Source organism: Diceros bicornis, chromosome 1 (assembly GCF_020826845.1).
Source record: "Diceros bicornis minor isolate mBicDic1 chromosome 1, mDicBic1.mat.cur, whole genome shotgun sequence".
In the NCBI taxonomy this organism is placed as follows: Eukaryota; Metazoa; Chordata; class Mammalia; order Perissodactyla; family Rhinocerotidae; genus Diceros; species Diceros bicornis.
The window spans coordinates 22,780,653-22,794,312 of NC_080740.1; positions in this window are offsets into that span (position 1 = coordinate 22,780,653).

The following is a 13,660-nucleotide window of genomic DNA, read 5'->3' on the forward strand; positions in this document are numbered from 1 at the left end:
CAATCTTATGATGGAATATACCCTATTTAAAAAACATATATATATTTTTCTATGTAGACATTATTCAGAGGGTGAAATACCTTTACTTTAGGATGTTGGCTTGTACCTACCAACCTTTATTTACTTGGGTATATTTTTAGGGTTTGGAAGAATAGACGTCTTTAGCTTTGGGTTTCAAACTATAGAGGAAAATTCTAAATAAATTTCTCATTGTTACTGATTTGGTGTTACTGTGTGCAGAGTCTCCTAGTTCAGGTCCAAAATACTGGCCTCAGTTCCTTTCTATATAACACACTGTTTGTTATAACCTCATATGTACCATCAGCTTTCATTGTTAGCAGTAATATAGGGATTAGCAATAGCCAGAGAAGACCAAAGTATTCCTTTACAGCTTTCCTCAATACAAAATAAAACAGATATGTTCTCTATCTACAAAAATATATAAGTAATACAAGTGAAATTTCCAAATTTTTAAGGGAGTTCATCAGATGGCTTTATCATCTTTTGATAAAGAAACAGTAAAGAAGATTTGAGCATGGTCTTGAGCATGGTGTATCCCCATAATAGTGCTTTATTGAGAGCTTATTTAGTAATAAATAAATTGTGAAATTAAATCTAAGGAAATGGATTCACCAGTGGTAGAAATAGTCCTGAAAGCACCATTAACAGATTTGGCTTCTGTCTCTCTTATATTACTTACTAGCCATATGACCTTAAGCAGGTTGCTTAAATTCTCTGATCTTCAGTTTTCCTATTTGTAAACTGTAGTAAACTTTGCCTTCCCAGTCTTATAGGCTAGTCATGCAGAGCGAATGGTAAACAGAGGTGTGATATATCATAAAGTACTAGACGTAGTCATGGTATTTCAAGCATTGAATGTCACCAGTCATCACTGAAACTCATTGGGTTCTAATTGTTTTATTAACTTATTTACCCTGAATAAACATTCAGTTATTGATTTTCTCCCCTAAAAGTATAGGACAGGGTTATTTTAAGATAACAGTTCTACTTGAGGGAACTATGGGCAACATAGGGCTGTTCTGGCATGTAATATTATTGAGGAACATATGGGGACAAATTTGAGCTTTGGCCACATTCTTGAGATCCTTGTGATCAGCCACTTACAAAATAGAATGATAGTCTCCACACTGCATGTACTGCTGAGAGAGAGTAAAGGTAATATTAGTGGAATAGTAATGTTGATTGTCTTTGCTTTGTTGCCTGTGTACATTCTGTGAAGAAAGGAGAAACAAAGAAGTTAAGCCATGAAATTAGAGTGTTTTCCTGGCAAATACTTTATACTTATGCTGCATTTTGTAGCAGAGGGTATTCACTTTATGCTAATTTTCTATTTTATGTTGTGTGCTTTCTAAAGCCCATTTGTTCCTAGTATTTTGCAAAGTTGCAAAGAATATTGACTAAAAATGTAAATGATGAATTCATGTATTATAAGAAATTGAGAAATTAATGTTACAGAAAAACTATAGGATTGCAGAATTTGTGAGGATATGTTTAGACTAGAAAACAACATTGGGATCACATTTATAGAGCAGACCTCAAGTATGTTGATTTATAGTAAATAAAAAAGATAGATACTGTTACAGATAATATGAATGGTCTATTTTTTACTTAAAGCTTTTCTGGGAAAAATATCCATAATCTTTACAAGAAATATAAGCTTTTCTGTTGATCTGGCAGGCAAAGTGTGACTCTCATTTGAGTTTTTACATGATAAGGGCAAAAGTGTCAGGAAAGCTTTTACAAGCCTATCATGGTGCCTTGGAAGTCAGGAATAGCATAAATTCACAAGTCAAATGAGATAGAGACCATAGTGTCAATATTTGTGTACTGATAAATGTAAGTTGTGAAACTTGGCTCCAGTTGCCAGATGCTTTAGAGCCTTGCAATTTAAAATTACATTAGTAACGAAAACTAATGAACACAGAATTTCCATTTATAAAGAACGGTCCTACCCAACTTGCACAGTTTTTGAGAAAAATAACTTTAGATAGTTTTGGCAACTGCTGATTAAATATTTGAATCTGGTTTTGTTCACATAGAGTACATTTTATTCATTACATTAACCACACAGTAAACAAACGAATACCACAGTCATTTACTTTGCTCAGTATAACTAAAAAGCTAAGTATTAAGTGTACAATAAATATGGAGAAATGGAAAAGTAATGAGGAATACTATGCACAAAAACACAATGTTCTTGTATCTGACCATTACATTTTTCTTGAAATTTAACTGGAATAATTCTAATTTTATTTCTCTTATAATTACATAAAATATTTTGATTTCAAGTATTATCTTGACTTATTGCTTCATTTCCTTGAACTATTTGTTTATGTAGTCCTTTAATTCCTCAGTCAAAACTTGTGCTTAATTGTCCTTGTTGATAAGAACACTTTTAAATAACATTGAGAGAAACTTTAATTGGCTGTCAGTGACTTCAGATCTTTTTCCTTCTGACATAAAGCTATTCTAGATATTATTACAAATTTGAAAATTATTACAAATAGGTAAATCAAAGTTATAATTGTTACATAAAAACTATGTATCACCCAAGCTTTAGTCAAGTGGCACCTATCTCAGAATTGTTTTTCCTCTTTTGAGTATTTTTACATCTTTTTAGTGGGTACAGATTGAAAAGAATGAGAAGTGTGCCTTTGACAGACAGCTAGGCATAGACAGGTTCCTTAAGTCTTCCATTAAAACTGAAAAATTAGGGGGCTGCCCTGGTGGTGTAGCAGTTAAGTTTGTGTGTTCTGCTTCGTTGGCCTGGGGTTCGCTGGTTCAGATCCTGGGTGCGGACCTATTCACTGCTCATCAAGCCATGCTGAGGCGGCATCCCATATAGCAGAGCTACAAATCTACAACTATGTACTGGGGCTTTGGGGGGATGGAAGAAAAAGGAGGAAGATTGGCAACAGATGTTAGCGCAGGGCCAATCTCCCTCAAAAAAAAAAAAAAACTGAAAAAATTAGGATTTAAGTTGACATTTTCAATGATAACAAAATTTCATATTTTCTGCCTTAAATAAATTTATGCATATTTTTGACATTAAAAATGGGGAAGTGTGGGCCGGCCCCGTGGCTTAGCGGTTAAGTGCACGCGCTCCGCTGCTGGCGGCCCGGCTTCGGATCCCAGATCCCAGGCGTGCACTGACGCACCACTTCTCAGGCCATGCTGAGGCCCCGTCCCACATACAGCAACTAGAAGGATGTTAAACTATGATGTACAGCTACCTACTGGGGCTTTGGGGGAAAATAAATAAATAAATAAAAACTATAAAAAAAAAATGGGGAAGTGAGTTATTTGGAGGGAAGATTGGTAGCTATAATTACTGAATGCAAATAAAATAGATGATGTAAAATTAAATAATGTAAGCACAAATAACATAAATCTAAAATTAAGTTGATGATAGCAACATATTCAAGAGCTCTAAACAAATTTGCATGTAATATTTTAACTTTGTTTAGCAACCACAGATGGTAAACTTTCCTTTAGACTCATCATATAAGTAAAAGACCTGTCATGACCTCGATGCTTAGAGAAAAGACTAAAACTAGACACATTTCCTTATCTATTTTCACTGGTAATCGTTATGGGAATATAACACAGTATATGGTATGTACCTTTTCCATAGTAAAGAGCTGTGGTTCAGTAGGCCTTTTTATTTCAAGTATTATTCTTTTAGGAAAGGGTGAAGGAAAAAAGCATCATCTTTGCTTTTCCTTTGAGGATAAGAGTTGGAAAATCTGGCCTCGTATGAGGTTAATGATCAGAATATACTTGGAAATGGAAACGATTTAGTATGAAAAACTTGAATCTGGAGTTGAGCTTTTAAGGCAAGAAGAAATTTGTTTGAAAAATATTTGAAGGGATTCTCAACTAAAAATCAAAATCAGGGGCCAGCCTGGTGGCACAGCGGTTAAGAGCGCGCTCCACTTCGGCGGCCCAGGGTTCCCAGGTTCGGATCCCTGGCGTGCACTGACGCACAGCTTGTCAGGCCATGCTGTGGTAGCGTCCCATATAAAGTAGAGGAAGATGGACACAGACGTTAGCCCAGGGCCAGTCTTCCTCAGCAAAAAGAGGAGGATTGGCTTCGGATGTTAGCTCAGGGCTTCCTCGCATTAAAAAAAAAAAATCATAGCAAGAAGCTGTTTGTAGTTTCTATGCCATTTAAATTAAATGTATATATATTTCAAAGCCATTTGACAACATATATCCAAAGCAGAGGTGAATTTACGACGAAAATACTGAAACTTAAACTTTAGGGCCCCTCACTTGAATGGGTCTTTTTAAAGGCTGACATGCTGGAAAAAAGACAAAATTAGCTTTATTGTCTCTATAGGGAATGATATTTCAAATAATTGATATTTTAAGAAATAGTGAGAGAGTTATGCAACTAAAAACATTGGAGACCACGGCAATTATCACACAGATATAAATATTATTTGTCCTGATTTTCATGAAGTTTTTGTCATATTTTTCAGCTTTTTAAAATCTATAATGTCTTGTGATTTCTTTTATAATTATAAACACATGTTCACTTTTGTACAAAATTCTGTTTGTTACTTTTTTTTCCTCAAAGAGGGGCCCCGATATTGTAAAACTTCAGGTCTCCCAAAGCCATCAGACAAAAGAAAGCTCTTTGCTATTAATTGATAGATTTGAGGATAATGTAATTTCCAAAGTCAAATTCTCATAAAGGATGTTACGATTATTTTTAAATAGTTTACGTGGATTTTAGTTGTCCAATGTAGTGCCAGATGTGCCATTTTAAATCAATCTTTAAGATATCATCATGAAACATGTACCCTTTTTTAGACAAATAAGCAGAATGAATCATTTCAACTGCAGCTTCAGATTGTGTACTATCTTTCCTAACATGGATATGTTTGTTTTTCCAAAGGTAAGATTTTTGTTTTGCTAATTTATGGTGATAGTTTCTATGTTTTCCCATCAAGTTAAGTTTCTTCACGTTTTAATGCTCCCTATTTTACTTTTTCCATTGTTTGAATTTTTAAGAAATTTTTAGGAAAGAAAAACTTACTTTAGGAGCACCAAAGGTTTTCACAAAATGCAGAGGAACTAGATTCACCTTGAAAAGACAGAGTTCTTCATCAAGTTCCAAGTATAAGAATCCTTTCTCTATTTTGAAACGTCTATTAAGAATATTCATGGACAATTAATCTATAACCTTCAAATGTTCCTTGTTTTTTTTTGCTGTAGGATTAGCCCTGGGCTAACATCTATAGCCAATCTTTCTCTTTTTGTGCTTGAGGAAGATTAGCCCTGGGCTAACATCTGTGCCAGTCTTCCTCTACTTTATGCGTTAGTTGCCACCACAGCATGGCTGACAAGTGGTGTAGGTCTGCACCTGGGATCCGAACCCGCGAACCTGGGCCGCTGAAGTGGATGGTGCTGAACTTAACCACTAGGCACGGGGCCGGCCCCCAAATATTCCTTTTTTCATGTTAGTCAAAGAATTTCTAACTATAGCATTTTGCCTGTATCTTTTCTCATGTCTTTAAATAACGTATTTATTCTAAAGAACGCTAGTCTGGTGGTGTACAATTCTTAGGATAGCTTGCTAGGAGGGGGAAACCTCTGCAGTATCCTTGGGGTCTAGGCACACCACATTTTCTTCCTAGACTTTTGGAGGCATTTCAGGGTGGTTGGGGCCTGTAGCCAGATTGCCTGGGTTCAAATCTCAGCTTTGCCACCATTAGCTGGTGAATTTAGGCAGATCATTTAAACTGTGCTTTTCTTCTTTGTCTGTGAAAATGTCAATAATAATCATACTCTGAAGATTGGTTAATATATAAAAAAGTGCTTTTAGAATGTGTGACACATAGTAAATGCAATAGATGTGAGTTATTATAATGGTGCAAGAATACTAGATAATTTGGGGACCTTTGGTTCTCAACAAGCGATAGTATCAGGTCTCCTTTCTCTTCAGGAAGCTTCAAGTATTTTTAGAGCATCGATATCCATTCTGTACATTTTTTCACCTGTCATTCACTCAGACACACATAAAGGATTTGATTATATTTAGGGAGACCTATAAAAGGCATGATTATACTATGAAAATAACTTATTAAAGATAGTGATAATGTTATTTTGTCTTCCGAGGCTGTGTGAAAGAAAATCATGAATAGGATTTGGATTGAGAGCTGGGTTGTGACACTGATTATTGACTAATTTTAAACATCTCTGTTCTGAATTTTTTTTGGTAGAAGTTTCTGTGGTAAAATCTTATTCTTCTCTAATTCTGTATATTCTAAATGTGTTTCTGCTTAGTCATATCAGACATTTTCTTAAGTGAAAGAGTTGTTTTTAAATCCTAGTATATGAAGACAAATTATTTGGCAGTAGACAAAGATGAGGTGACTGCGTTCAGGGGAAGAAAAGATTTAGGGCCTACCAGGTGGGTTTGGAGGAGAGGCTGGGAGAGGCTGGAGACGGAGCAGCGATAGAAGAATTTGGCTCAACTGGTAGGGCAAGGGAATAGAAGCGCTTCTGAAATGCTTGCTGATCGCAAGGTCAGGGTCGTAAGCAACCGCTGCGAATGTCAGGAAAAAGTGGAAGAGATGTTCTGAGACTTGTTCAAGAAGAGTTTCATTTCTTCTGTGGTGGCGCTGTCACATGTGGTAACTGCCTTGTGGAGAGGGGATGAAAACAAGCCAGGATTGTGTGGGAAGCCTGGCCAATTTGGATTCCATGACTAAATGAATACAAGTAGTTTGTATCCTAAAACCCCTCATGCCCTGGTCAAAGAATCTTTGCATTCAAAACAAGTGACTGGGAATTTTACAATATGGTTGAATCTCAAGATGCAAGAAGACTGTGGTCTCCAGATCCTATTCTATTTGCTTGTGGAAAAACGAGAGAGCAAACCAGGAACTTCTGTTGGCAATTTTCCTTAATGGTTCCTTAAAACCTCTCATCCTGCTATATTTTGTGACACTTGTAGTTCTGTAAATAAACTGTGGTGCTTTGGAGTGAGACAGGAAGGAAGAGGGGCATATCTAAGCATGAAAGTCAATGTGAGATGGCTGGCAGATATGCGCTGAGGAAGAAAAATGCCATGTCATGCAAATAAATCTTCTACATCATATAATGTGCTTAGACCCCCATTGTAAAATGCTCTTCCGTTGTGTATTTTTTGCAAGAGTCTCCTACAATGTAGACTCTGTGCTAAGAACATATAATGCCTTACCCTGTTTTCATCCCTTTGCTTCAGGCTTGGGTTTGTACTTGATCTCTCATTTTAGGAACTAGCCTGAAGCAACCAGACCCTTGATGTTGCCACCCCTAGAAAGAGAAAACCAAAGTAAATAGAGTTATACAATCCAGGAAGGGAATTGAAAGAGACCTTCTATGCCAACAGTTTTCAAGCTGCTTTTTCTTCTCTCCTTCCCTTCGTCTCTCCCTTCCATCTTTCCTTCTTCCTTTCTTCCCTCCCCTTCCCTCCCCTCCCTTCTCTTTCCTGGAACCATTTAAGTTTACATGGAACTCTGACAAGAGAAATGTTGCTCTGGCGGAAGCATGGATGAGGCAGTGCCCATAACTCTTGCTGGTTGTAGTTCTGGGGAGAATAATTTGAAAACAACTGATTAATTTTATTAAAAGCAAAGACCCAAATGTTTAAATGACTTGCTTCAGTATCTGATTTTGACTTCTGGGACAATGTGAACCTACTGAAAATTATTCTGGTGATGGAGAAATTCTTGACGTGGATGGCGAAATCTAGCTATTGAAGTTTTAAATTCTCCTCTATTTCTTACTTGCTTTTGAACTCTCTAAATATTGACTTTGAATACCGTAGTAAAATTATATGGGTCAATTATGTTACCTACTTTTCTTTAGAATATAGTAGAATATAAGATCATATGTATTGTACACATGGTTCTATTGCTGTAGTAACTGGGGAAAAATCTGGCACATTTAAATCTACACATTTTAAGAAAAGTAAAAAACTTTCTGTTTTCTAAGACAAATCTTTACTGCACAGTTGCAGTGCAGATACATTCTATAATTTATAAATTTATACATTTATAAATTATAAATGTATATATATACATTTGGTACATTTATAAATTCATGTACCAAAAAACTGAAATGTTTACCAAACTCTGGAAAAATTCTAAATTCATTACAAAAATTTTTTAATACTTCCTACACTGAAGCTATTTTCTATATCTTTTCTATACCCTAACGAATAACATAAACCTGAAATCAGTAGGACAGTATGTATATAGAAACGTTACATTGTCATGAAATAGTTGCCTGCTCTAGAAAGCCCTTGTTCCTCTAGAGGGCAATGCTTCACTTTTACATCACTAATCTTGTCAAAAATTTAAACAGTCTTCCTTCCTCAGACACTAGAGATGGTTCATTCTGCTCATTCTCTCTCTCTCTTTTTAAAAATATATTGTATAGCTGAGATGCTTAACAAGACAGGCTTTTAACCAGAAAGTATCCAAAATAATTGGAACCTACATAAACTAATATTTGATTTGGATTTTTAGGGAAGATTTCTTTGGCCTTCTCTCTTTATTTTCTAAGAAAGCACAGAGAGAGCTTGACCTGTGCTCTAAAATTAGTTATAATTGAATTCTCTTTCTGAAAGATAAACTTTGTTTTCCTCCTAAAAAACATTTTGATTTAAGGCTCCAGATTTGTCACTTGACTTGCTGAAAAACAAAACAAAATAAAAACAAAAATCCAAAATGAGAACCAAAAAGCCCAGCCCGTCCTCATTCTGCTTTTCTGTTTGTATTTTTCACATTATTTTAAATTTTAGACCATAACCCCCTGTGCCACAGCCTTTTTTGTGGTATTTCCACAAAACAGATGGATTTGTTAAGAAAACAAAAGGCTTCTCCGTTGCCTTCAGCCTGCTCTTCCCCCATCCTCCTTAAAGCAAAACCAAAATATATTAGTGTGGTAGGCAGAACTCTAAGATGGTTCCCAAGGTTTCTGGCCCCTGGTGTACACACACCTTCACCCAGTTATTCAATCATTCACTAATATAGGTACTGCTGTGAAGGGATTTTACAGATGTAATTAAGATCCCAAACAGTTAACCTTAAAATAGGGGGATTATCTAGGTGGGCCTGACCTAATCACACGAGCCCTTTAAATATATGTTTAGAAGTCAGAGACAAGTTAGACAGATTTGAAACGTGAGAGAGATTCAGCTGGAGAGAGGTTCTCCATTGGTGGTTTTGAATGGAGGGGGCCATGGTGCAGGACCTGAGAGTGGCCTCTCGTTGCTGAAAATGGTCTCTAGTTGACAGCCAGCAAGAAAACCAGGACCTCAGTCCTACAACCACAAGAAACTGAATTCTGCCACAACCACATGAGCTTGGAAGTGGACCCTGAGCTCTGGATGAGAATGAAACCCAGACAACACCTTGATTTTAACTTTGTGAAACCCTGAGTAGAGAACTCAGTCAAGGTGTGCCCAGACTTCTGACCTACAGAGCTGTAAGATAATAAATGGGTATGGTTTTAACCCTCTAAGTTTGTGTTAATTTGTTATGCAGCAATAGAAAACTAATACAATCAAGGTAAGTAATTCCTTTAACATTATGTTTAAAGTGTTGGCTTGAAGAGTGGAAGCTGTCATGTGATCTGATAATGAAACAGTAATGTTCAACATTTGGAGATTTGCCATACCCTGTTATACTGGTGGTTTCCTGGCCAATATTCATGCTGCCTTTTGTCTGGCAACATACCCTGTTGGGTTGATATCCTCCCCAACTTCAGAAGTGAGATTCAGTTAAGCTCAAGTGATTTAGAGTACACTACCTGAAGATACGGCGTGTGACCTACCTAGCCCAATCAGAATAAACCTCAGTAGGATTTTGGCAGGACACATACTCTCTTTTCTCCTCTGAGTTTGGTGATGTGAGTATTGAGGTTTATAGGTAATGAAGCTTCAAGGGAGATTCTGGAGTTTGTTGGCGGCTGCCATGTATAGCCTGGAAATTAAACAAATTAGAGGAAGCAAAGCTAAGAAAAGGATTCTGGTTATGTTTGAGTCTGGGATCAAGCTCCATGTGAATATAAATCTACTCTTTGACTGTTCAGTTATATGGACCAATAAATCTTCGCCTTCCCTTAAATTTTTTTTTGTTTAAGCCTTTGTGAATTTCTTGCAACTGAAAAAAATCTGAACTAATAAACCAGTCATTATCTCTTTGGTTTTCATGATACCTTTCTCCATCTTTCCATAGAATATGTTCTACGCTGTAAACTCTTGTCATCTGGACATATTTTCTTTTATCTTTGTCTAGCCTTTTAGGTCTAGAGATAGAAATTGGTGAAAAAATTATAATAAAATGTTTTAAATGTATTGTTTTTATATTATAATCTAATTGAAAAATTCAGCAAAATAAGTATTATGCCATCTATAATATTCCTATCCTGACACATATTTGAAGAGTATTAACTTATTATTGGCTTTGTCTAAAATTTGTGCTTTTAGAAATTGTGTCAATAAGGTAGAACCCATTTTGTTTAAAGATTTTGTTCCAAGCTAATGAAAATATAGACCATACAATTCTCATTAATTGCCATTATAATTGCCTATAATTCTGTTGACAAAAACATGTTGGAGATAGTTGCACACGAAAAAAAATTAATATTTGTCCTATGTAAAGATGAAAACAATTGGTTTGTATTGCTAAAATTATTATTCAGTGCCTTCTCATAATAATAATTTTACTAGCAGAAGTGAATAGACTGTGTGATACAAAATGTGATATTGCAAGCATAATAGTCCCTTTTAATAATTTAAAGTCCCTTTGAAATGTATATATTTTAAATGTGTGTGTGTGTATTGAAAGCTTTGTGGATTTTTATTTGTTTATTTGCTTTTTATGCTTTAAGGTCTTTTCTTTTACTTGCAATATAATTTTCCCAGAATGTAGTTGTGATAACAACCCTCACCAGTCTTATGCTTTTTCTAGCTGAGCTAACCCTTCTCTGAGGGTATCTAAGATATTAGTATCTTAGCAAATTAGAGTTGACTCAAATAGAGTACAGAAAAAAATACTTCCATTTCTATAAACACCTAAAAGTAATTTTAGGATGAATAAAATCTACATAAGATATTTCAGGTATTTTTAAAATTTCTTAAGGAAAGACCACAGAGGGAATTTCCAGCATAAGAGATACATATTTTCAACACATGAATTTCACAATGAAATTTGGCTATTCTTATGAAGGAAGTAGAGTACAAGTTGAGTGAGAAAAATCAATTATTGATGTAGGAATTAGGAGGAGCCAAATAGTTTTCTTTCTTTTTTTTTTTAATTGCAAAAAAGGCATTATAGAAGAAGCTTTAATTTAAAGAGAGAATCTAGGGTGAACTGATTTAGAGCAGCATGACTGAGAGGGAGCATCTGCAAAAAGATCCCTGAGGTAATGGATATAATTGAAGACATAGAAAGGAAGGGCAGAGGAGCAGAAGGAATGACACCTAACGTGTGTCTTTCAGATTAGAGAAATTGCATAAAGAGATAAAAAACCATAACCAAGAGAAAAACATGTTAAATATTTACTGTGGTCCGAGAATAAGGGGTCATTTGCTAAGTTAACGGATCAAATAATGAGATGGATGTTGTATTAGTTTGCGAGAGCTGCCATAACCAAGTACCACAGACTGAGTGGCTTAAACAACAAAAATTTATTTCCTCAAAGTTCTGGAGGCTAGAAGTATGAGATCAAGGTGTTGGCAAGGTTGGTTTCTTCTGTGGGCCTCTCTCTTTGGCTGTCTTTTTCCAGTATCTTCACATGGTCTTCCCTTTGTGTGTGTCTGTGTCCTAATCTCCTCTTTACATAAAGACACCAGTCGTGGGTCATTAGGGCCCACCTATATGACCTCATTTTACCTTGATCACTCTTTAAAGGCCTTACCCTTAATACAGCCACATTCTGAGGTACTAGGAGTGAGGACTTCAACATATGAATTTTTGCGGTGGAGGGATACAATTCAGCTCATAATAGGCATGTTTACTTCAAGTTTGCTACGAACCTAGCCTAATATGGTGGCTGTGGGGATAGATTAGCCAATAAAAGGAAGAATCATTAAGATGGATTATTTAGAATGCAGGATAGATGCATTTTTTAAAAAAAAATTTTTGTTTTTATTTAGACCTTTGAAAAAAAGGAAAAACCTTGTTTTGAATAGGAAGATGTATTTGAACCTGTTACCTTTGAGCAATGGAAGGACGTGAAGATGTTCTATTGGTAAATGGCATTGGAGGCCTGCAAAAATGGATCTAGGACAGGCCTAAACCCAGGGCCTCCTGAGGAATGTTATACCTTTGTTTATTCTAGACCCACAGTGAGCATTCAGGATTGTGTTGGGGTTGTTCAACCCCAGCCACAGGCCTGAATGAGCAAGTAAGCACAGAGAGAAGTCATGTGAGGCGATGATGAGGATGGCCAGGTTGAACCGCCCACCTTTGGTGGAGCCTTTACTGCACTATTTGCTTTTATGGGGACTTGGAGGTATGGGAAGCCTGTTCCTTTACTGGGAATATGCTGTGTTATTTCTTGCTTTGTGTAACTATTGCTGTAAGTTTCCATATTCTTTGCCGGTTAAAAGATTTTATATTTGTTAACTTTGTCTATTGGCATATTTTTTAGTCAACATCTCATAATCCCACATCACAAGCACAACAGGCTTGATGATAGGCCATAATAGGAATCATTCATTCAGCAAACACTCACTGAGCATCAAAATGGCACCTGGCATCTAGTAGGTAAAACATAAGAATGTGTGAGTTGTCAACAGAAATGAAAGAAAAAGAACAAAAGAGAAAAGTTAGCTCCCTGGGATGACTTCAGTGAGAAGTGGTATGAAATATCTCAGAAGGTCTGTTTATAAAAGCAGGAGAATATCTAGGGTTGTGGAGTGCCACCTAAACTAAGAGAGCAGAACTCATGAAGTGCTGGCCGAAGAATGAAAAGAGGGTTTGGCAAGAAGGAGGTCATTGATGTCTTCAAGGCAGTGCCTTTTTTTGTGGTGAGAATGGGGGTGATGGTGGGGGTCGCAGTCTGCACATGTTGTAATGGAGAGGTGTTGTAATTAGGGAGCAGAGGTTCAATTCACCCCTCCCAAAACTCATCACAATCTTTTCTAAATTGCCTCACACACTCATTTGTTATCTACAGCTTACCAAACATTTTCCTTTCTCCTTATATTTCAGTAAGCTACAGCTTATATTTTAAATAATATTTAATGATCAAATTGTGATTAAACGAAAAACTACAGTTGTGCTTTTCAGTGGTTACCTCAAAATTCAATGCTTGGATAAGCAGAGAGAACATAGAAATCCTTATAGTCTCAATCCATGTCTAATTTTTTGGCTCCAAGCCTTATTCAAATCTGTTTCCAGGACCTTGGGGCTAAACATTTTATCCATGTTTATTCCCTTGAATAAATGGAAGTATAAATTTTAAGGTACGATCAGTTCAGATGGAAAGTACCAGAGCCAGGTATGGGATTACTGCCCTGAGAGTGGTGAACTAGGGCCAAGGTCTGCAGGGCGGGAAGACCCACCCATGTGCTAAGAGTTGTTCACCATGGAGAGGCATTTCTCCACCTGAGGGTGACACTGGAGGGCCT